The sequence below is a fragment of the Ursus maritimus genome, unplaced genomic scaffold, assembly GCF_017311325.1.
Source record: "Ursus maritimus isolate PB19 unplaced genomic scaffold, ASM1731132v1 scaffold_13, whole genome shotgun sequence".
In the NCBI taxonomy this organism is placed as follows: Eukaryota; Metazoa; Chordata; class Mammalia; order Carnivora; family Ursidae; genus Ursus; species Ursus maritimus.
The window spans coordinates 22,361,150-22,385,049 of record NW_024423675.1 but is presented as its reverse complement, the minus strand read 5'-3'; the positions used below and the strand labels follow the sequence as shown (position 1 = coordinate 22,385,049).

Here is a 23,900-nt window from a genome sequence, read left to right as displayed (position 1 = left end):
CCCTATTGAGCTCAACATAAAGAAAACCTAGACCTTTACTACTGAAGTGTGGAATATCATGTCTTTCATGGAGTCATTGCTCAGTAGGTATTTGATAGGTACATTGGTGAATTTATTTTTGAAATACTTTCCTGGACAAAGTTGTGTCCTTCCTGTAATTATCAACCCCATCAGGGGCTTTCAGGAGTGGGGATGGCAGAAGCATAGATGCCCGGCATTTGCAGGCGGACTGCTGCCATCTGTGACAGTGGTGAAGGCTTGACACGCCCTGGTACACTTTCGCTAGGTTTCTGTAGTGGTATCTTACTAGGCATCTTCCGCCCTGCTCTGTGCCCCCCAAAATTGACTTCTGTGCACTGCTTTGGTGGGCTCCATTGCCTCTGGTTCCCAGTTGGGTTCAGCAAGGGGGGCACCTGAGCCTGGAGGGTGGAAGTGAGGTCAGGATCCTTATTTTCTGTGGGGTTTCTCAGGCACTGGCTCTTCAAGGGTGGTCACAGCTGCTGTCAGGCAGTGCTGTCCAACCAGCATTTCTGTCCCAGGTTCAGGTAGCCACCCTCTCATCTTGCCCTTTCAGCCTTGGGGTGTGACAGAGCCTGCCCTACTCAATTCCCCCATGTTATTAGCCCAGGGGACTATACTAGGCCTTGTGGCTTTCCGCACCCCACCCACCTCTTTATAAATAGCCCCTTTATTAAATTCCCTTCAAATTATCATAATTTGAGAATGTCGCCTGTTTCCTGCTGGAACCTTGACTGTTCCAAACGGACTGACCTCTGACCTTAGCTTTAATAGCAATGTGCTGTATACTAGAATAGCCCCCAAACTTAAGGCTGCTTCAAGATCACCTGAGGAGGTTGTGAAAATGCAGGTTCCTGGGCCCCACTCCTCCAACTCCTGGCTTTGGGGTGCTGAGGATGGCTCCAAGGCCCTTGTAATTTTTGACCCACTAGACACAGAATATGATAATTTATAATACCCCAAACCCATATGGCCTCCTGAATAGATAACTGGTTCAAGGGCACAAGGCCTTTGGAGCCATGTTTCACTGTTACCTGGACGTAAGCGAGAAAAACACCTGATGGTTGTAAATACAAATTCTCCTGAAAAATACAGTTTAATGAGAAAGAAAAGAAAACTAAACCTCAAAGAGGAGAATAACTACTCTCTTAACTCCTTGTTAACGGTGAAGTGATGCATTAGCCGGAATGGCCAGACTCCTGGTTCCTGTGCAAGATTTGGAAAGGAAGAGACCATTGCCTATTATCCAGGAGGAGAGCCTTGTGTCTGTTGTGTCACGGAGTTCCTCACCATCATCTGTTAAGGAAAAAATCTTGTTGACTACCAAAGTGTCACTCAAGATACGAAATGTAATTCTGTAAATACTGGACGCTTCCTGCAAAAAAGTTCTAAATCCTCTGTTACAGTAAGTCCCTCAGGAGAGCACTTGTTACTTATCAGCCCATGAAATGCTTAGTCAGTCCCCATGGGTGACCACACTCTGAAAAAGCGTCAGCATTCGCTGAAAAGTGAGGTCAGGGCTCAAGACCTGGAATAAAATGGTATTGTGGACAATGGGGAGAAGACACAGGTTCAAATCCTGCTTGGACCAAGTGGTTTGTTTCTCCTAGTTAAGCTGTTGGGACATGTGAGATTCTCAGTGTTACTCCCCACCTCCACTCCAACCACTGTCCCCACCAGAACTCTTGCTATCTTAAAAAATTTGCATCCCTAATCTCGGGGCAGTTACAAAGATGTAAAGATAATTACAAAGTGTATTCTGCTGAGTCAGTGGGGCAGACCCCAGATGCCTCCATCTACCCTGCAATGGGCCTTGCAAAATTATAAGAGAATTTCTTAGTCCCAAGTTAAGCAGTAATTCATCTTACCTGAATAGTGAGCCAGGACACGTAGCATTTCTGTCTTCCCAAAAGGTTGAGTGAGGGGTATTCCGCTGAGAGGTAATGGCTAGAGAAGGATAATAAATTATCTGTTATATAATATTTTGCCATTTCGTTCGTTTTAAGCCTTTTCCTTTTAATGGTTTGGCGAAGTGCTTTTAGCTGACGGGTTGTGGGGATTAAAATAAAAGGTCATCTTGGATAGAACAGCCTAGGAGCAGAGATCCTTTCCGGGAGGGCCTAGCTGGGCCAGTAGGAATTCAGTTGACCCACTTGGAAGTGCTTGGGCAATTCTGACTGAAATGTGTCCCACCACCTCAAGCCACCCCTTGCCACTCCAGGTTAGCTCTCAGAGCCATCTAGACTCATGTGCTCTGGAGAGAGAGAGAGGTGGCTCCTAAGGCCCCTGGAGTTACTTTGGCCAGCACTCAGGAGCCAGGAGTTAATAAGTGTGTGCAGTACGGTTTCATCTCTAAACACACGGTGCTCAAAAGAAGAAAGGCTGGTCAGAGTTTGTGTTTTCCACAGTCTGACTGAATTAGATATGATAGGGGCCCCCAGGACCTGCATTGGTGACTGGGAGGGTGGCTGCAGGCCGGGGCAGTGTGGGGACCAGTGTCCTAGGAGACAGACCCCCATTTCCTGCTTCACCCCATTCCACTTCACCCTTCCATTTGCCCCTAATCCACAGCGTCTTCAGCTACTACGAGAGCTGCTGTGGGCTCAGAAGACAAAAGGAAAAGGCTAGAAGAAGCAGAAACATTTTAGAGGAACTGCCATGAGATGGGGCCAGCCCTCCTCCAACCCCCACCATGCTTTTTTTTTTCCCCCACACAACCTACTTTTTTTTCACTTCAATTTTTTGATGGCCTACAATTCAGTCATTTTAATTTGGGGTTATAAGTGACCTTTAAAAAGAAAAAAGTTGCTTCAGAGGAGGTTGATGACTCATGATCAGTGACACATGTACGTGAATTCATTGGATCAGATTTCCCAGCCAGGGGGAAGGGGAGTGTGATTGAAAGTGGTCAGTAGACAATTTGGGTCCCCGGGAGAGACCCAGGTAGGCCGTGTAGTGATATAAAGCCAATAGCAGGACTAGAAGGAGTAGCTTAGGAACGGTGAGAAGATTAGGGGGAAAGAACCTTAACCACATAGAGTCTTTCTCCTAAGGCCCAGAAGTCAGGCCAGCAGTGGTTTTGTTTTGTGTAAGGCTGTTTTGGTACCTAACATCACCAACAGCACCATCTATCATATATGGGGTTGCCAAATTTAGCAAATAAAAAAAATAGAGTACGCCTAACTAAATTTGAATTTCAAAGAAACAGTAATTTTTTAAGTATAAGTCTGTCCAGATTATCCAAAATTCAGATTTAAGTGGGTGTTCTGAATTTTATCTGGCACTGTTCAGAACGGCTGAGCGCCTGACATTCAACAGTTCTGTGAGAAAGATGTTGTTGGCCCCACTTCAGTGATGGGAAAGCCGAGTCTCAGAGGGATTGTGGTTTATAGCCTCTTGACTGGTGGAAAAGCCTCCAGAAGCTGGTGTCCCCAACCCCAGACCAACCATGAGAACGCATTGTAGCACTAGACAGCAGGCTCACAAACACACTTTGGTGTTAATCTCGGTGACAGAGAGGGCCCTGGGGGGAGGTGAGGCTGGCAGAGGGCTCCGCTGTCTGAGAGGCCCTTCCAAAAGACCCGGAGAGCTGGGAGGACAGAGATTCCAGGAAGTGAACGCGCAGGTGGGGTTGGAGCAGAGGCCTGGAAGGAACCTAGGAGTCACCTGGTCTATCCTTCCTCAGAGGAAGTAGAGGACGGAAAGGTGAAGCGACCACTCAGTCACAGAAAAACAGCATCAGTGAAGCTGGTAGTAGACTCGGGTTTCTTAAGTCCCCCCGGGTTCTTTCCACTACATGGTGCTGACACAGCAGACTCTCATCCAGCCCTCCGAGTTTCCACGCAAGCGAGGCTCTATATGCTCTCCGCATTTGGGCCAACCTGGCGGGAGGGATTACACTCTGCTTATGAGTCACTGTCCTCATTTTCTTTTCTGTTGGTGTAAGAACCTCCTCGGTAGCCCCTTATTACCAAGAGACTGGGTTATATTTTAGACCCCAGTTAACAAAAACCAGGGACCAGAAACATCCAGGTTTTGCCATTCATCGCATTAGGTGCTATTTGGGGCAGTTGTCTATGTTTCCAAAATCTGGCTACTCGGTAGCATGAAAGAAAAACCTAAAGTTGTGTCTCCTTCTGGCTTAAAAATATGTATCCATGAGGCGCCTGGGTGGCTCAGTCAGTTAAGTGTCTGCTTTTGGCTCAGGTCATGATCTTGGGGTACTGGGATCGAGCCCCGCATGGCGTTCCCCGCTCAGTGAGGAGTCTGGTTCTCCTTCTGCCCCTACCCCCACTCGTGCACGTTCTCTCGCCTTCTCTTGTTCTCTCTCAAACAAATCTTTTAAAAAATAAGTATCAGTGATTTTGCAATGTAGTCTTCATTCCTATTTAGGACTGAAATGTGGCAGGGGACTAGTCAGCGGAAGCCTGCGTGTGAGCTCTTCGGGGCCCTCCACAGTGCCCAGTTGGGAAGAAAGAAATGCTCGGGGTAGAGTGGAAAGGGGAGGGTTCTTCTGACTTGGAGAAACCATCACCTGCATCCAGTTCCTCCAGGGACTGAGAGTTTTATGATAACAGGAGGTGTAGATGTTACCTAAAGCCTGACTTGACCCTGTTTTTCTTCTGAATACTTAAGCATGGCCTTCCTATATTTTCAGGACCACTGTGCCTTTTCCTGGCTTTTAAACATGCGGAAATTAAATGTTCTTTTTAAGTTTATTTTGTTTACTTTAGCAGCTTTTGATGTAAACTATGGATTTGAGGATAGGAGTACTTTAGTGAACCCATAGCTGTGTCCACACTGTCTTATCCTCTCAGTAAATTAGCACGTGGGAAACTATTTAGAGGGGAGAAGGTCATTTATGGGAAGAAGATGCTTTTCTTCTTCTCTACTCATGTGGTTTGCCCCATTCCTGACATGGTGGATGTTTGCGATGTTTTCTTGGAAAGCAGAATATCTCACATTAATGTCGCATGGCTTCTCTGGGAAGCTGAAATTCCACACGCTTCTCCACAGATTATTTCTTCAGGTAATGCAACAGTTTGCACTGTTTGCTGCAGAAAGGAAATTATCTTCGGCAGACTGTTGCTGTATTATCTCGGGAGCGATAGTGTTAAACACAGACCATAGAGCTGTCGACAGAGGCACCTGTTCCTCAGGTTCTTCCTTTGCCCTCTGCCTCCGTGGCCTCCACCACCCACACCCACGCCTGCCGAAAACATCGTGGAGGGCGTTACTTCCTTCCCTGATGTTCACAGGAATCATACTTGACCATGTGCTGATCGGAGAACAGGATGAAACTGGCCAGGAGCCAATGGGCTTTGCAGACTGTGGTCCTCAATTCAGGGTAGCTTGAGAGTAAGAAAGCCTCTTGAACGTTTATTAATGTTACTTGGTGACTTCCGAAAATGATCCATTGGGTGAAAGGAACCTCACTTGGAGAGTCAAGCCACAGAAGCAGCATAGTTTGGGAAAGAAAATTTTTTTAATGAAGCCCAAATATTTAAGCTGATTGAATTCATACTTTTAAAAGAGCCAGATAAATATGTATCCCTGAAAGGTACCTGATTTGGAAAATCCAAAAAACTACAAATTAGCCCAGAGCAGCACTCAGAGGACGAAGCAGCACCATGCCCTTGGAACTCCCAGTGGCCTCCAAAGGTCAGTGGGAACTTGCTGTTTTGAGGCAGATGGGGATCCGGGAAACAGTTCCCAAAGCGGATGGGGCCTTTTTCTGGAGAAAAGTGGGTAAACAGTTAGACTACTTAGTTGTCACTTTTCTCACTTAGAAAAACTTCAGCTGGATTTTGGTCATCTTCTGGTCCAAAATTTTATAGTTCCCTAGCCAAGAAAAACATGTATGGTTGGGAAATCAAGGAGTTTTACCCAGTTTCTTCAAAACCCACTCTGCATTGATCTTGGCAAATAGTCAGTGGTTAAGTATTGCGTTAGTAAGTCAACTTGGCATGTGGATATAGCTGAGATGTCTTGAAGGCTAACATGGTTTTGGATACTTTGTTCTCTTCCCTTGCTATTTGTGTAATTGGTTCATGTTTCCTAGTATGATCTGGACCACTGGAAGAGACCCCTCAGTTTCCTGATAATTGCTAGAATGAATGATGCCATTCCCAGGTATGTCTGAGTGGCTGGTATAGAAGTTCTGTTGAATTTTGGTATTCATTTCCCTAGCCAGCAGATTTCTCTCTGTATAAATATCTGTTCAGTTAAACTACACATCGTAACGATTTCCGAATTCTGTTTTCGTGGTATTCCATGTAGGCAGATAGTACAGGAAGAACTCCCTTGCAAAACTATCTAATCCTGCAAATAAGGCACACAGTGTATGGACCCCTGCCTTGGTTATTTTGGAAGTGGTTTACACTGGAATGTCTAAACACAAAACCCTTAAAGTCCGCAGTGCTCCAAAATCGGCCGAATGGGAGGTGACTGCTGAGCCAGAGAATCGGTGCTGCCCTGTTGCTGCCAGAGGCTGGAGGGTCGCTTGGCCACAGCAGCTGTACGAGTGATGCACATAGTGCTTCCACATCTCTCAGCTGTTACACCAGATTTTCAGTGGCTAAGAGCAGATGCCCCGTGCGTCTGGTCTTCGATGTCGTGGGGTCTTATTTGTTGGCAGAGGTCTTCTCAGCATCTGTGCAGCATTAGGATAAAATTGAAAGGAGGTATAAGGTGATTAAGTATGAAACAGCAAACAACAAGGAGACTCTTAGATGAAAATTTTAATCTGTTCTTCTCCCAAATGATAGAATTTAGGCATTTGTAATTTACACTTGTCTCTGCTGCGGTGCCCCTGGCATCCCACCCCATCCTCACAGGGTATCAGTCATCCACACCTGGTTTCCCAAGGTGGGTGAGGAGAGACTGGAAGGCCTGGGCAAGAGAGGGTTAAGTTGGAAGCTGGGTTTCCAGAAATTCAAGGCAGAGCTTTGTGTCACTGCAAACTAACCTATTCATTAGGAATCCTGCTGCATCATCCCTGGAACTGAAATTCCCATTTTCTTCTTGGTGGATATTTTTGGAAGTCAACGAATAGTATTAACTTATGCTCTGAAAAAAACGGAATGATCCCGTGACAGATTTAAGAAGCAGGGCTGCAGTCATTCCCATTTTAGATTATAGTAAATTCCTTCTGCGTCAGGCTCGCTCCTTGTGAGTTTTCTCTTCCTCCCTTCATCACGTTCATCATCCCTTGGGCGAGTTGTGTCTGTCCTTCCTGCTATGCCTCCCACGCACTGCACTGCACCGAGGACTTCTCCTGCAGAGCCTCGGGCAGGCCTCCGACCAGCTGGAGAGCCTTCTTTCTGCCACACCCCCACCTCAGTCTTCCCCACCCCAGGGTGAGACCTGGGCCTAATTTTGAGCTCTTCTGGGGTAGTGTGTCATTACTTGGGAAAAAATTAGAAAGCATTTTACGTTGCTTATTATAAATCATTAATTGAAGCGCCACTAAACCCAAGGAATTTATTCTCTCATTGATGTGTGCGTAACTCCCATTAACATTTATAAAATTGTTTAGAATCAAAGAACCGGCAGGAGCCCGTAACAGAAGATCCATTTTGATCCTGCTTTACAAAGTGACTCATACCCACAGGGCATCAGCAAGCATTTTAAATAGGATTTTTACAACTCCTTTTTAAAAAGTAGAGCAATTACTGAATATATCATCATAGCGTGCCCAAGTCCTTCAGACTAAATGACGTTGCCAGCCGTACAGTCCTGCCCCACCCAGGCTGAAAGTTGCGAGCTTTGTCCGAGGTAGGCGGTGTCAGTGTCAGAGATCGAGCCTTGTGGCTGCTGCTCCTGCACTCTTCCCTCCATCCGGGGGCTGCTGGAGCGTTTGGGACTCAGCCTCACAACACTGGAGAAGGCACCAGAACAATGGGAAGGGGACCATACCCATTGTCACCCGCAGGACAGAGAAAAGTAAATAGAGGTTTTTGCTTCACCTGAGCTATTGGTGTGGGGATAGACAGGTGACATCTCTGAAATGAACACTGGAGAGGTGGGGGGAGTCAGTCCAGATACGTGTAAAGCTGTTGAAACCCTCCATTTACCAATCCTTACTAGGGTAGAAGAACCACAAAGAATTGGAAGACATTGTAGAAACAACTTGAAAATACCCTTCACCTTTTAGGTAAAATGCAAATACTGGGTGTTAGCGCTGCACTTTCTTGCTGCATGTTTTTCTACAATGCGTACGTATTCACTGTAACAGCCGATCGAGGGAGACTTCTCTCCTGATTTGCCCCATTTTGGGGTCCGTGTGTTTCTCCTTCTGTCTTCCCTGCGCCTTCCCTACCTCTTCTGCCTGTAATAGCGCCTTATTACACAAATATTCCCAATGTTTGGAAAATGAGTTCAGTTTCGGTTAGAGAGGAGGTATTTTCATATTTATGTCTGATTTGGGCATAACGCACGGTATCCTTTCAGTGCCCCTTAATCTTTCTTAGAAATGTTAAAATTTTAAAACACTTGGATTAACACTTGTTTGTTTTTAAATGTTGCTCTTTGGAATATCATCCTACCTAACAGGTGGAGATGAAAAACTGTAAGTTAATTTTATTAGGCTTTGAAGTGCTGTTATAATTGAATTATTTCCCTAAAGACTGGCAGCATCTCGCCTAGTTCTGTCCTTGGAATGTCATCAGACTTCGCAAGAACTTTGAGTTTCCTCTGCTTTTGTCGGAGGTTGAGAAACAAGTTTTCATTTCTGTAATTATTCATCTGGATATTCTGAGGAAGAAGAATACAGAACATGCCTTTAATCACTGAACCTCAGTTCCAACCACCCCCCCCCCTTTTTTAAAAAGAATAAATACACAGTTTCCAAAGGAAGGAAGCAATGCTGGCTATTAACAGGTGGAATCTATCTGGCACTGAACAGATAGAAACAAGCCCAGAATGCTTTTTACTTATTCTTCACCACAGCACTGGGAACTGGGTCAGGATTATTCTTGTTTTACAAATGAGATGGCTGGCGCTGGGGAGGTGAAGCCAGCCTTTCTCAGGGCCACAGATCCTGGCCCAAAAGAGGTGGGAGGATTGATGGCAGGCCTGCACGATTACTGCCCAGACCTGCCTGCTGCTGGATCTTAGCTAGAGTCGGGGTGTGTAGGCCCAGTGTCAGCCTGATGGATCACTTGTTCCCAGAGACCCAACTTGACCCTTCAGTACCCAGCAGAGTACTTGGAGCATGACAGGCACTCAATAAATGCTTGTTGAATGAAAGTATTGTCACAGCCAAGTAATTCATTATAATTCATCATCACATCCTTGTAACTGCCCTGGCCACTGCCAAATCTATTTTGAAACCTCTTTGCAGGTAAGTTTTAAAAATATATATTTTTAATTTTTTTTTCTTTTTTAAATAACATTACTAGAATTAGCCATATGTGTCAGTGTGGTCAAAGGCCTCTGGCACAGCCAAGACCGTCAGCGAGTCAGAGGTGCACAATGAGGGTACCATATGCAAACTTTCTCTTTAAGATTATTTTTAATGGTTATTTTTTCCTGACTTTAAAATATATACTCATTATAGAAAATTCAGTGAGCTGTAAAAAAGAAAATTAAAACATCTCTTAATCACACTCTATTAAGATAATAATGTTAAGCTCCGTGTTTATTTCCCCTCCTTTATGTCAGGGATGTGTACCATATATACATACATAAGGTTTTGATTCTGATTTTACTTAATAGTAAATTATGATCATTTTCTAATGTAATTAAATAATGACTATGGGGTTTTCCATTGTGTGAAGAAACATAATTAAACATTCACCACTGTATTACGATGCAATTAAATTTTCTCATATTTGATATTATAAATAACATGTAGTAAACATTCTGGTATCTAAATATTTGCTTATCTCCTTGATTCTTTCTTAATGAAAGAATCAATAGACTTGACTAAAAATATGAAGTTTCTATACATGTAAAATCCTAAATAAAGACAAAAAGAACCATAGGAAAAATACTTGCCACAAATATATTAAAATTCTTAACACTCCACCCCCTGGTTTCCTTTCACTCAGAATACTTTTTTCTCATACTCTCATGACCAGGCACTCATTATAATTTCTTAACCATTGTACTGGTATCTCATTTGATTTAGCTAAAATTCTTCCCATTGGATGTTTAGTTCTTTGCTCACATGGTTGATGCCATGCGACAGGATCTATCTATCCTCTTGGGACTTCCCAAGGACTGTCTGAATCTTGTCATTACATCTCACTTGAAAGTCCTTGAGTAACCTCCATATATCTCTCTTGAAAACAACTTAAAAATAAGTAAATAAATTCAAACTACTGTGCACTGTGCCAAGCATTAAGGGGATTATTTTAAAGTATGACGTAGCCCCTGCCATTGAAAAATTTCCAGTCATCTTGGAGACTCAACAGGCCCTCATGATAAGTAAACCTGGATAGAAGATAGATATTAAATAAAATTACCAGAAATTCTAGTAGACCTTACCCACCTTCCTATGTTTTCTACAGTTTCTTCAGTTTCATTAGCCTGTACCTTTAACACACCTGAATCTTACTCCTCATGACACACACGAGGTGATTTCAATCACCACGATATGGTTTTATTATTAAAGTTTTATCCAGATAGTCACCATGATGGCAAGAATTCTGTTTTGTTCATTATTGTATCCCTACCTCTCAGAACAGGGCCTGGCCTGGGGTATGTGTTCAGCTGGTTTTTTATTGGATTTATGAACAAAAAGTGTGCCTCTTTTTTCTTCAGGTGGAAACTACCAGCAAACAGTTATATACTTGGGTTGACAATAAGTATAGTCAGGTCAAAGGAGAGATTGTGGTAGGCAAGAGTTCTAGCTCTAATATCAGACCAATGAGAGTTCAAATCCTGGGTCTGCAGTTTACCAGCTTTGTAACCTTGGGCAAGGTAATTAATTTTTTCCAGACTTCCTTAGCTGAAAATCGTGGTTAACAGAACCTACCCTGTGGGTTGTTGATGAGGATGGAGTGAGGTCATTTATGTAAAGTATAGCACAGCACCTGGCACATAGGGAGTGTTTGGTAAGTGCTAGCTATTTTTACTTTTACAAATGTTTTCCCCTTTCTTTTGATCCCTTAGTATTGTCAAACTACAGCCTAATCTCAGGGACTTAGAAGTACAAACTGATTCATGATGAGGAAAAATACACCATAAGCTTTGCAGTCAGACCTGGCCCTGCCACCTGTGGGAGGCAGTTAACTTCCCTGCGCTTTTTCGGCTGAAGTTTCTTTTTCGGCTGAAGACATACAGCATAAGCCACGCACAGGGCCACTGTGAGAAGGAAATAACGCGGTCAGCAAGCGTTCTTCTCCCCTGTTTTGTCTTGGTTCAGTTAGAGCGTCCCTCTGTCATTTTGCACCTGGCATGTGTATCTCTCTCCCCCGTGTAGTATTCGTGAATTTATTTTTGATCTAACACACAGTATTTAATACATTTTTACATTACAACCATATCACATGCATATGTGGCTGAAAAAGAAAATTTCACCAAATAATGTTAGTATGATGCCTATATTAGTTTGCTAGCAGTACAATAACAAAGTGGACCACAGCTGAGTGGCATAAATGACAGAAATGTATTTTCTCACAGTTCTGGAGCCTAGGGGTCCAAGATCAAGGTGTCAGCATGGTTGATTTCTTCTGAGGCCTCTCTCCTTGGCTTGCAGATGGCCCTCTCTGCCCTTTGTCCCTCACATGGCCGCTCTTCTGTGCATATCTTAATCTCCCCCTATAAGGACACCAGTCATGTTGGATTAGGGCCCACCCTGGGACCTCGTTTTACATTAATTGCCTCTTTAAAGGCCCTGTCTCCAAACACAGTTACATTCTGAGGTGCTGGGGGTTAGGACTTCACCATATGAATTGGCAAGGGGGACATAATCCAGTCCCTAGCAATGCCCTTGATTTTTTTCTCTTTTATGTTATCAAAGAAAATGCTGGGCACAACCAACTCAGATTTTTGCAGCCCACTAGATTGATTACCAGACCATTGAAAGGCACTTCTCTAGTGGGTTGTGTTGGTTAGTGTGAAATTAGCACCAGCATTAGGACTTGCCTTTGACTGTAGAGACAGCCTCAGAGGCTGAAAACATGTATGGGAGAGTAAGAAGATCAGAGGGGACAACCTTCTGCAAACACGTAACAGTCACCTAAGCTTAGGAGTTAGCAAACTTCTGTAAATAGCCAGATAGTAAGTATTTTTGACTCTATGGGCCAAATGATCTTTGCCAAGACAACTCTGTTGTATCATGACAGCAGCCAGAGACAGTAGGTAAACTAATGAGTATGGCTGTATTCCAATACAACTTCATTTATAAGCACTGAAATTTGAATTTCTTATAATTTTCACATGTCATGAAATATTCTTTTGATTTTTTTCCTCCAACAATTTTAAAATGTAAAAACTATTCTCAATTCATGGGCTGTGGCAAAAGCAGGCTGTGAGCCAGATCTGGCCCACAGGCTGTAATTTGCCTACCCCTTCCCTGGCTGGTAGAGCCAAATTATCTAGCTAAAAGGCTCTCAAGGAATTTGGCCTGGATGATTTTCCTCAGTCCCTGTAAATTCTGAAAAATCTCTGTAGTTGCGATTTTAAAAATTATCTAAAAAGCAAGTGTTGTTTTTTGTTTGTTTGTTTTTTACCAGAGGAAACCCTAACTGGAGATGTGGAAACATTCTTAAAGCACCCAGAAAATCATTGTCAGGCAGTAAAATTAGGAATAGAATTAGCACAGAAAGTCTACACAAAAACAACAGAGCTTGAATCTAAAAAGGAGTCTCCTTTGGGAAGTTGATATTTAGGGAAATGTAGCAGCCAGAGAAAGGCCCAGGTTTTCTCAAGGCTGATAGAGGGTAGCAGCTCAGCTCCAGGGCTCCAGTCCCCATGCTTTTCTCAGGGTGAGGGTGAGTGACGTTGCCCTCAGAGCAGCCCCACATCCTCCATGGTCCCCTCACACAGTTTCTTTCCCAGCTCACCATGTAGGCCATGGTGGCTGTGGCCTTCTCTCACTTCCTGTGGGGACTGCCTACAGCCTCAGGATGCCCTGTAAGCACCCAAACAAATCTCCCTACCAGTGGGTCTGAGAGAACAAAGCTGTCTGAGAAAGCCAAGAGTCCGGCCATCTGGTGTCTATGCTCCAAGGGATTTATTTCAGTGGTAGCTGGAGCAGTTGTGTGGAGCGCGTGTCTAATGATGATGAGCTCGCCCCTCACCAAACACTGACCAGAAGGGGGAGAGGGCCTAGCGGGAGATGTAGGCTAAGCCGCACCCAGGACTAGGGGACAGAATTCTCGCTCCATCCTTCTAATGCTGGCTGCTCTGAGGGAGGCCAGGACTCCGCCTGTGATGTCGCAGGAACCCAAAGAGCCACAGAAGTCGGCCAAGGCTGGATTGGTGTCCTGGGAGTCATTTCCAGTATTTCAGACGGTCAGGTAGAAACTGTACATTTACCCACGACCAGGTTGTGACAGCAAGCTGAACTGCTGTTGCTTCCATTGGCAGGAATGACTGATCTCACAGGGTGACTCTGGGAGGGAAACGTTGAGTACCTGTGTGCACAGAGAGAAAACTCCTTTATCCCCAGGGCTTTCCCATCTTCAGATTGTAAACCAAGGACCCAGAAAACTTTGTTTAATTGACATGGAAAGATTGGGCTTAATATCTAAATTTTCACTTCAAGAAATCAGATAAAATGTGTTATTTTATTTTGAAACTGTGTTCACTTCATTCCATCCTAACATATAATAATAAAATAGCTTTGGCATGAGAGTCCTCTTAAGTGAATAAAAAACACAGTTTAATGAAATAGCACTTTTTAAGCTTTTAGCAAAGTAAATTTTTAAATTATCTTGCTTAAAATAATTGCTCTGCTTTCTTCTTTCAGTACGTATAAGAGCCGTGTTTTGTTTCTGGTTTCACTGCATTAACCACCAAGATTTTTTTTTTTTAATTGAAGTGTAACATTCATACAGAAGAGCACAGAAATTAAGTGCACAGATACTGAATTTTCATGAAGTGAACATTTCTGTGTAAACAGCAGCCAGATGGAGAAAGAATGTCACCCAAATACCCGAAGCCCCTTAGGCTCCCTCCCAGTCCCTTAACCACCCCCACTCCAACCAAAAAGTAACTGATAGCATTATTTTTAACAACATCGATTTCGTCTGTTTTGAACTTCGCATAAATAAAATTGTACTGTTGTAATCTTGTGTTCCCCTTAACATTATATTTGGAAGATTCTTCCATGTTGTTATGAGTTGCACTTTGTTCATTCTCGCTGCTATGTACTATTGTATAACCACACCAGAATGTATTTAACCCTTCTTCTATTTGCATGGGCTTTTATGTCGTTTCCTGTTTGGGGCTATCACAAAGAGTGCTACTAGGGACATTCTTGTACATGTCAGTGGGTGAGCATATGTAACATTTCTGTAGGATAGATCCCTTGATGACAAGACCCTGGGCCATTAGTTATGGGTGTGTTCAGCTTTCAGATACTGCCAGTAGTCCAGTGTCTTTATCAACTTACTCTCATCAACATTGGTACGAGAGTTCCGTTTACTCCATAGCCTCACCAACACTTTGTAGTTTTTGTCATTTTAGACAATTTGGTTGGTGTGTATTGGTAATGCATTGTGATTTTACTCTACTTTTATTTGATGACTAAAGCATCTTTTAATCTGTTTAATGGCCATCTGGATTTCCTTTTTTGCAAAATTTCTTCTGGAGTATTTGCCTATTTCTTTATTGGGTGCCAACCGTCTCCTTACAGATTTGCAAGAGTTCTTTGCTGGATATAATACTGCAGTTATCTCCCGCCATGGGCATGCCTTTTGATTTTGTTGATGTCATTTGACAAAGAGATGCTTAATTTTAATATACTCCAAATTATCGTATTTTCCCTTTGTGAATAGCATTTTCTTCGGTTCTGTTTTTTAAAAATCTTCACCTCTGGCAAAATGTGAAGGTATTCTCTGTTTTCTTAAGGTATATTTTACCTTTCACATTTAGATCTACCATACATGTGGAATAGACCTTTACATGGTATAAGGTAGAGATTAAGAATAATTTTGTTCATATGGATACCCAATGTGTTTATCAGCTAGGACTACCGTAACAAAGTACCACAAACTGTGGATGGCTTAAAACCACAGAAATTTGTTCTTTCATAGTTCTGGAGGCTAGAAGTCCAAAATCAAGGTGTGAGCAGGACCATGCTCTCTCTGAAGGCTCTAGGGAAGAATCTTCTTAGCTTCCGGTGGTAGCCAGTAAATCCTTGGCACTCCTTGGCTTACAGTTGCATTGATTGGATCTCTGTGTCCATTAGCACATGACCCTGTTCCCCTCATGTCTCCCTGTCTGTCTAAATTTCCTTCTTATAAGGATACCAGTCATATTGGATTTAGGCCCCACCCTAATACACTATGGCCTCATTTTAATGAATTACACCTACAAAGACACTATTTCCAAATAAGGTCAACTTTTCAAGTGGGGGAGGGGCGGTTAGGACTTCAGTGTATCTTTCTGGGGCACATAATTCTAGCCACGACATCCAGTGAACCCAACACCATTTATTGAACTTCAGTGTCATCTTTGTCATAATTTAGGTGACTATCTGTGTAGGTCTATTTTGGGATCTCCTTTTTTGTTCTATTGGCCTATTTATCCTTAAACAAATACCACATTGTCTTAATTACTATTATTTTATAATGAATTTTGAATCTGATAGAGTAAGTCTTCCAGCCTTGTTGTTGTCCTTCAAGATTATCTTGACTCCTCGCATTTTGCATTCCCATATAAGTTTTTGAATCTGCTTGTCAGTTTCCACCAGGAAAAAAATAAAACTTTTTTTTTTTTTTTGAAATTGCATTGAAGATGCAATTTGGGGGAAAACTGACATCTTTTTTTTTTTTCAAGTTTCGTTTTTATTTAAATAATCTCTACAATGTAACAAATAAGATTTTCTCATTTAATAATAAAAAATTGTGTAATGTTTTGCAAAAGAAAAAAAAAACAAGTAATCTCTACACTCAACATGGGGCTCAAACTCATGACCCTGAGATCAAGAGTCGCACACTTCTCCAACTGAGCCAGCCAGGCACCTGGGGAGAACTGACATCTTAAAAATAGTGAGACTTCCAGTCCTCCTACATGCATGACCCTCTTTTATTTAGGTCTTTAATTTCTTTCAGTGTTTTGTGTCGGACTTATTCTTTGTTGAAGTTATTCCTAGGTATTTGATATTTCTTTGATGGAGATTGTTTTGAAGACATAGGAAGCAGAGGAAGAGAAGAAAAGCTTCTACTGGGTTTCTACTTCTACTTTACATTATCAAGGAATTTCCCCAAGTTAAGCAAGCACAGCAGGGCTAAACTTCAAGTTGAGGTCTCACTAGGCAAATAAATTAGTTATCGCTTAGGAATGCAGTTTTTATGAGAGGTGAAATCATTCATAATGTGAAGCCATTGGGGGTGGGTAGAATAGGCCCTTGGTAGAGGAGAGGTACAGGTGTTTGGTTACCCACATTACCACATGGCAAACCTGTGCTTGGGCTGGAAGAGATGAAGACAAGATGCAGATCCTGGGTGGGTGTAGGGAACTAGATCTGGGATGTTCAGTGTTCTTAGAACATTAGGGTTCCCCAAAAGTGCCAGGTGGTCCAGGAGAATGGCCCAGGTGGTGGCATTTTGAGTCCTTTCCCCTTTGAACCAGGACTGTTCTACTCTACTTTCATTTAATATTGGCATTTAGTATAAACCTTGAAACTATGACACATGTATGAATTCACAAGGTCCTCATATTTAAAAAATATATAGCGTTAAAACTATCGGACTGGATATTCTTTAACATTTCATTCATCCTTAGGATTCTGGGATTCTAATATTGTAGCCAGCCTACACACTCCAGGGGCTCTGCACACATCATTATTAACCTGGCAGCGTTGTGATACCACGTGCATTCCATGGGCCGTCCCAGGAGTCACTGCAGAATGTCTGTTTGGAGGGCCTTGGGAGTAGTATTCAGGCTGGAAGAGAGCTCAGGGACTTGTCCAGAGGCTGCACCTGCATCATAGCAAAGCAGTGTTTCTGTTCAGACCCTGGACTGCGGATCCCTAGAAATAGCTTCATTTACAAGGACAAGTCAGAAACAACTCAAGTGCACTACAAAAACAGCTTCTTTTCTTTTTATCTGATACATAAGTGATATGATCACCTGACAGAAACTCATTGTTCATTCTGTAACTCATTTAAGAAAAGATATGATTGTTAGAAATATATACTTCATGCTCATGAGTCTTATAGAAGCTGAATCTTTATTTTTCCTTCTGACAGTCAACTAATTAGTTATTCCAGTGGCATTTCATTTCTTCCCCCAAATAAACTGGGCATCTTCAGCCCAACAGTTTAAACTTAATAATTTATTATTATTATTATTATTATTATTATTAGAAATTATATCATTATTATTCATGCTCGGGGCTGATGGGGCTTACAGGGGCGCAGGGGAGCCCTAAAGCCTCACCCAACCCCTCCAGCCACCCCTTTGTAAGACTCAGTCCAACCATTTGTGCCAGGGAACCCAAAATATATACCTGTCTGTCTGACTTGAGAGCTGGCCTCTTGGGCAGCTGAGGATAAACTTATGTGCCGCTTTGGTGGTGCCCTGCTCACAGTGAGACTCTGGTTCCCTGAGCTGGCCTTTTGTCGTTCTACCTTCCTGCATTCTTATTCTGTGGTCAGTAATTTCTTTCTCTGGCCGAGTGCCTTCTGTGCTTATCTCTTTTTCTGTCCTTCTCTCTTCCTTCTCTTTTCTTCTGCTCTTTACTCCCCCTCCAGCAAATAATAAAACAAGCGACAACCAAGCCTCGCTCGAGTCTTCATAACTTAGCATGAAGCCAGAAGAAATAGGGCCTCGCAGGCAGGGAAAGCAGATGGGTCAGTGGTGCCTTCTCAGAGCACCCTCCCTCCTCCCCCAAAAGGAACGAAGGCTATAGTCAGTCATAAAGTGGGCTTGGTTTCCTAGGGAACCCTGTGTGTTCTGGTTCCCATCCTCCTCCCTTGCGCTTGGGCTTTGTGTGCTGGCTTGTTTAATGCATTATCCCACCATTTGGAACGCTTTAATTTTTCAGACAATTGACTTTAGACTCACAGAGAATATGGTAGCATGGAGGGATCAGGACTGTATTTTAAATCTATTGTTACCTTTGTGCACAAGCTGCCTGTACCTCACGCCGTGCAGGACAGCCGTAGCCACAGGAGAGCTATGGAGGGGAGGGGAAGTCACTCTCCCTGCCCCTGCTTTTGAAAATAAGACTCAGCAAAGATTCCCACAGCTGTTTCTTAGCAAGTGGGCTCCACACAAGTGTGTGCTGGCTTTATCAGTCAGCCCTTATTGTCTATAGGAAGACTTGGAATCCCCATTACAGAACTTAATGGAATTTGGTTATAAAGGTAAACCAAAAAGGATAATGCCCTTTGAATGTAACGAAATGGCCAGAAGTGCCTCTTCTTTGCAAGGCATTGGGCCAGGCAAGGTGCCAGTGGTTGAAAGATAAATTTAGAGTAGGTTCCTACCCTCAAGGAGCTGGCTTTTTCCCTTGAAGCAGATGGTATGGTAAGTTCTATAATAGAGGTACAAATAGAATGAGATTAATTCCAGTGGGAGAAATTAGGCAAGAACTTCAGGGAGGGATTTATGTTAGAGTTGGGCCAGAGGGACAAGTTGGTTCTCTATTCTTGCAGGTGGAGGTAAGAGCACCTAGGAGGGAAGAAACAGGGCACATGAAGGCCTAGGGAGGGGCAAGTGCCAGGAACAGCACGTGCTTTCGTAAGACGAAGCATGAAGGAGGAGAAAAAATGGAAGACAAGGTTGAGGTGGGTTTGGAATAATAATGGGTGGCGTTGAGTACAAAGCTGAAGAGTTTGAGTTTACGTAAGTCATTGGTTTTTTGCAGTGTCACCAAGCCCTGAGGTTCCTAGGAGGTGGCTCAGAAGCACTGCAGGGGCCGAGGTCCAGAGCAGCTCCTCTCTTCTCCGTTTTGTGTACTGGGGAATTACCATTCTTTAAAGAGTATTCCACTTGAAGAAAAACTGAAACCATTGGTATATGCAAAAGAGACCCATTCATTTATCCAGATAGTTAACAAATATTTTTGAAGTGACTCCTACATACTTAGCCCTGTACTAGATTCTACTGAAAGACCATTGAAGATTTCGAACTAGCTAATGGCATGGTAGCAAGAGCCACTGGGTTAAAATCCTGTCTCTGCCACCTGCTCTTTGTAAGACCACAGGCAAGTCTCCTGGTCTCAGAGGGAGCAGTGCCTCACCTGGAAAATGTAGGGCTGTACTGATAAGTCACCCCATCTGGGGCATTCTAGGACCGACATGATCAGAGCTGTAATTCAGAGTTTTCATGCGTGTCGATAGAGTGGGGAAAGGAGAGACCAAACTCAGAGAGAGGCCAGTTAGGAGGTGGTGGCAAGAACTTCTGTGAGCCATCCTAAGACTCTGAGTGAGGGCTCTCACTCAGTCATTCAACAGACATGTGATCCTCAGCGCCAGCCCCTGTGCCAAGCACTGATAATATCGCAGTGACCAAAACGAAGTTCCTGCCTTCAAAGTACTTTATGCCCAGGAGGCAGCAGAGGAACCGGGAGCATGGGTGATAGATCTAGGGTTGTGGTTTGAAACTCATGACAAGGGGTGATGGTTGGAGCTTTGGAAGCATATAAGAAAGCAAAAAGGTTTAAGAGAAAAAAAAAAGACCTGAGGTGATAGAAAGACCTAAGAAACATTCTGTGGAGAACAAACTAATTTCACTTCATGATAGTACATTCTTCATCAAGCTGACACAGCACACCCATCCTCAAAATATCCTGTTGTGGCTAAGAAGCTGTAACACACAGAAGAGATGATGTCCATTTAGACACCCAGCCCTTCTTGACTACATCACTCCTGTATAAGAAGCACAGTTACCCCAGAGTCATACATGGTTTTATACAAGAGCGGGTCTATTTGGTTTCCTCAGGAAGGTCTTTAATATCTACCAGTGTATGGAAAAATGCTAGAGGTGACTACCTAAGTTGCTAGCCCCTCAAATCTTTTCCTAGACCAGCTGGTGCTTTTTTACTTTTCCCCAAGTTATTGGAGTGGATCCAGAAGCAGATTCTGAGATCCTCAAGCTTTTCCTTATTTACCCTGCCAGTAATGACATGTTACAGGTTGTCTTCCCTACTGGAGTCTGAGGCTGAGCAATTAGTCTCCTATTGTCTTTACAGGAAATGACATCCATGTGGCTTCTGGGGAAAGCAACTGTTGACCGCTCTGGTTAAAATAATTTGGAAAGTGTTCAGCACTTCCTCTGGTTGATCATTTAAACTGGCTTGATTTAGAAAGCTTTTGGAAATGCGCAAAGCGAACAAGGGTTGTCAGAACCAGAAATATGCCTGGGTCAGTTTCCCAAACAAAACAAGTCTCTGAACTGTTGCTCTGGTCTCTCAATGCACTGACTTGTCTGGACTCTTCGGCGTGTGGCAGAGCCCAGTGTCTCCATGTTCTGTTCTTTTTATAATGCTTTACGGCGCACTGATTCGCTGGAAAGATGCTTTCCAGCAGAAGATAATTGAAGACCCAACTCAAGGAGGCCTGAACAATAAGAAATTTACTGGAGCTGCACTGGTTCCACAGACTTCAGGGTTCACCTGATGCAGTCACCCCAGCTTTGCTTCACTGGGACTTTTTGTCTTTGCCCTCCTCTCTGAGCCAGCTTTATCGTTAGACTGGAGCAAGGGAGCTACAGAAATCCTAGGCATCATATCCCACACAACATTCAGCAGGGGGGAATTTGTCTCTGAATGAGAAGAAGCTCCCAGCAAAACATTCTTCACATCTTGTTGACCTGAATTGGGTCACATGCCTAATCTTAAGCCAATTACTGTCAGGAGGAATGCATTCCTCTTAGATCGGTGCTCTTGAAACCCTGTGAACACACAGATCACCTGGGGATCTTGTAAAATAGATTCTCATTCAGTAGGTTTGGGCTGGGGCCTCAAAGCTGACATTTCTCAGAAGCTCCCAGGTCACGCTGACATTGCTGGGTGGCACACTACAAAGTTTTAGGCCCTTCAGGTCCCTACCTTCCAGCTGGGAGTGCTGTCACCTGCCCCTGAGGCACTGTGGCTGAAGGGATATAGGGGATCTGTTAGGAAGAAGGACGAAGGAATGACCCATGCAGATGAGAACTGTATTAGAGATACTTGTTCCCAGTGGTAATGAGAATGTTAACCTTTAAACCAGGAGCCACACAGGGACTATGATATGTAGTAGAAGCAAAAAGTTCATGCAGGGCGATGTGTTGTGTAGGAACGCCTATTAATATCTTACTATTTATTTATGAGGCTATATATGTCATAATTCTTGAAAGAAAAGATTAAACGGTCATGTTGCCCTCTTCATTATCATTCAGTTCTTCTTATTTAATACCATATATCTAGTGTGTCTCAAAAAAAAACCAAATTCAAATGAGATGGATGTAAATGTCCTTCAGTTTAAAAAGAGTGTGCCAAGCCCAGCCTTTGATCTGAGTGACTATGTCACCTGTCTTAGTTCTTGGGGAGAGAGAGTACACCCCTACTGTCCTCAGAGTCACTTGGTATGATGTTGAACATGAAAAATGCTGCCAGTGGTGGATTTATGCCAAAGCAAATGGTCACAATGCCTTTATCAGTGATTATCGGTGGAGAAAATCATTATGCTCTCATCATTTGAAAAGGAAGAACTGTTTTGTTATTTTTTTTTAAGTTTATTTACTTATTTAAGTGATCGCTACACCCAGTGCGGGTCTCAAACCCATGACCCTGAGATCAAGAATCATATGCTCTTCTGACTGAACTAGCCAGGCACCCCTATTCTATTGTTTTTAAATTTTTCTTAATAAAAGATACACAGGAGTCCTGAGCTGCAGCTGTTTAGGAAAAGCTGGTAAGACCAAAGGACTAGTGTCCATCTGGGGCAGATCCATCATAGATCCAGTGGGGCTCAGAGTGAAATACACAGCCAGATGTCAAGTAGACCTTCCTGAGACAGTGTCTTTGGTGGGGTTGTCATCCCCAACCTCATGTGCAAGGACAGTGTCACTGAGGAGGGAAGATGACATTTTACTGCTCCATCTACTGGAACCTCGGGCTCACATCCATGAGACCAATGGGAAGCCCAAGCAACTCTTCACTGGCCTTGCCTACATAGGTCCCCAAGGTGCCCATACTTAGGAAATCACCGGATATTTCTTGTCTTTGCAAAAGCCCTGAAAGGTTGAGAGATTCCCAGCTACTCTCCACCAGGTGGGGAAAGCTGCTAGACTCGGTGCTCCGTGAAGGCAGGGATTGTGCGTGCGTCACACAGGGAGCTCCTGCGTGACGGGCCGACTGGACCACTGGTCTGTTCCCGGGAGATCTGTCGTATCAGCTGATCTGTGTGGGGCAGGCAAGAAAGCCCTTTGACTCACTGATCGATTCAAACAGTGCTGGCCGCATGCCTTCCCGGCTATGTGTGCTGTGAGGCAAAAGGCTATTAGCTATGGGAGGAATAAAAAAACAGCGCCTTCCCTTACAGCCTAAAAAGTAGGATACAGTAAGGGTATTTCAAGTATCTATATCAAATAAAACATAATTTTTGAGAAATTATGAGAAATTTTGAGAGAAAAAGAGGAGTAAGATCATAGCCATTGGGAAAATCAAGGTAGAAAGAGCTCAAGAAGGGGTGCCTGGGTGGCTCAGTCAGTTAAGCCTCTGACTTCAGCTCAGGTCATGATCTCAGGGTCCTGGGATCAAGCCCTACGTTGGGCTCCCTGCTCAGTGGGGAGCCTGCTTCTCCCTCTCCCCCTGCCTCTCCACCTTGCTTGTGCTCTCTCTCTCTCTCTCTCAAATAAATAAATAAAATCTTAAAAAAAAAAAAAGAAAAAAGAAAAGAAAAGGTTCAAGAAGAAGAAGAGAGTTAAGCCAGGCCTAAAAGCAGGGGCTCATGACCTGGGTCCATGAATGGAATTCCGGGCTCTGTGAACTTGGATGGGGAAAAAAATTATTTTTACTAACCCTTAACCAAAATCTAGTATTTCCTTCTGTTACGAAGTAGCATTAGTTCTTTGTCACCAATGGAAATTATGGGTATTTTCATATTACATTATGGTTATAGATATCATAAAATATCATTTATGCCCAACAGTACTTCAAATTACAGTAATTTTTAGACTTTTGCTGGAACTTACTTCAATATGGAAAGAAACACATCACAATTTTGTGATATATTTTGATAACTGTGTATCAATATACTTCTTTTGAATCCTGTTCATTTCATGCATTAATTTCAAGCATTTAAAACATTATTCTGAGAAACATGTCTCTAGACTGCTACGGGACAAAAAGGACAAAGAGGCCCTTCCTCAGAAAATGGGTAGGCTTCCTACCAGCAGTTGTGAAACAGAGACACACGGGGAAGGAACTGGCATGCCCACGGGCTCAGGCAGGACAGGTGACTGGACACTACAGCTTCTGGTGGGAGGATGTGGAGATAAAGCAGAGGGAAGCTGGGGTCCCAAGCTAATGTAGGTCACGGGAAGCAGTGGAAGGTGTTTCCACAAGGCTTGAAGTTATATTTAGGAAGGATGCCTTGCAGAGCCACGAGAGCAGGATTGGACGGGAAGAAACCCGGGGCTGGGAAACTGGTTTCTGCAAGGAGTGACGCCAGCTGGTGTGATGATAAGTTGGAGAGAAGGCGGTGAGTTCCACAGGACTAGAAGGGCAGACTGGGACCTTGGTTTACCGAGGAGGTGAGGAAGGCCATGTTTGT

At 43.4% G+C, this 23,900-nt stretch overlaps 1 protein-coding gene across 3 annotated transcripts in view; it reads left to right on the top strand.

Annotated features, from left to right (window-relative positions):
- FYN (FYN proto-oncogene, Src family tyrosine kinase) overlaps nt 1–23,900 on the top strand; it is a 205,406-nt gene that overhangs the window by 67,434 nt on the left and 114,072 nt on the right. The window lies entirely within an intron of this gene.